At 39.8% G+C, this 1393-nt stretch overlaps 1 non-coding gene across 1 annotated transcript; it reads right to left on the bottom strand.

Annotated features, from left to right (window-relative positions):
- Positions 1-426: 426 nt before the first annotated feature.
- On the bottom strand, positions 427-498 carry trnac-gca (transfer RNA cysteine (anticodon GCA)). The gene has a single exon. It is a non-coding gene; the product is annotated as a tRNA-Cys (tRNA).
- Positions 499-1393: the final 895 nt, after the last annotated feature.

The raw sequence follows: 1393 nt of genomic DNA, 5'->3' as shown, positions 1-1393 counted from the left end.
GCGCTGAAACCTAGGTAAAATTCTAGTAAATCTCCTCTGTACTCTCTCTATTTTGTTGACATCTTTCCTATAAATCGGTGACCAGAACTGTACACAATACTCCAAATTTGACCTTACCAATGCCTTGTACAATTTTAACATTACATCCCAATTCTCAATATGCTCAATTCTCTAATTTATAAAGGCCAGCATACCAAACGATTTCTTCACCAACCTATGCACATGAAATTCCACCTTTAGGGGACTATGCATCATTATTCCTAGATCACTTTGTTCTACTGCATTCCTCAGTGCCCTACCATTTACCTTGTGTGGCCTATTTTGACCAGTACTAGCAAAATTTAACACCTCTCACTTAGCGCCATTAAACTTCAATAAATGAAATTACATTCTATATCATCGCTGTGGTCACTTTTTTATTTTTGAAGGGAGCACCTGGATTTGAACCAGGGACCTCTTGATCTGCAGTCAAATGTTCTACCACTGAGCTATACCCCCACATTTTTAAGGTTACAGATTGTGGAGGCATTAACAATAATCTTTCAAGAATCCATAGATTCTGGCGTACCGGATGACAGAAAAATTGCAAATGTTATTTCACTATTTAAGAAGGTCTGTTAGCCAGTTATCAGTGGTTGGGAAGTTATCGGAATCGATGTTAGGGATGAGATTACGGAGTACCTGCAGGCACATGACAAGATAGGACAAAGCCTGTATAGTTTTCTGAAAGGAAACTCCTGCGCGACTGGTCTGGGTGCCGGTTACCAGTGGTGTTTCACTGGTGCAGCATAAGTGAGGAGCGGGTAGTGTCGAGGAAACAGAGAGCTCGCAGAGCGATTTAGATCGTTTAGGGGAATAGGCAAAGAAGTGGAAAATGAAATACAATATTGGAAATTGTATGGTCGTGCATTTTGAAGGAAAAAATAAACGTGCATACGATTATTTGGATGGAGAGAGAATTCAAAATACAGAGATCAATGGGACTTGGGATTTATTGGCCAATATACCCTGAAGGTTAGCCTCCAAGTTGAAACGTTTCTGAGGAAGTCGAATGCACCGTTGGCATTACTTTCTCGATGTATATTATATAAGAGCAGGGATGTGATGTTGAGGCTCTACAAGGCACTCGTGATACCACAGTAGAGTATTGTGTGTAATTTGAGGCACGTATTTTTTTAGAAAAAGGTATACTGCTGTCGGAGATGGTTCAGTGAAGATTCACCTTAACGATTCGAGAAATGAAAGGGTTACCGTATGAGGAACTTTTGGCAGCTCTTGGGTTGTATTCCATGGAGTTCAGGAGAATGAGTGATATATCATATAAACATTCCGAATTTTAAAATGTCTAAACAGATCAGATATGGCGAAGTTATTTCCCAATGTAGGGGATTCT

This window comes from Hemitrygon akajei, unplaced genomic scaffold, assembly GCF_048418815.1.
Source record: "Hemitrygon akajei unplaced genomic scaffold, sHemAka1.3 Scf000137, whole genome shotgun sequence".
In the NCBI taxonomy this organism is placed as follows: domain Eukaryota; kingdom Metazoa; phylum Chordata; class Chondrichthyes; order Myliobatiformes; family Dasyatidae; genus Hemitrygon; species Hemitrygon akajei.
Note: the sequence above shows the minus strand (reverse complement) of the source record. Positions and strands in the feature narration are given on the sequence as shown.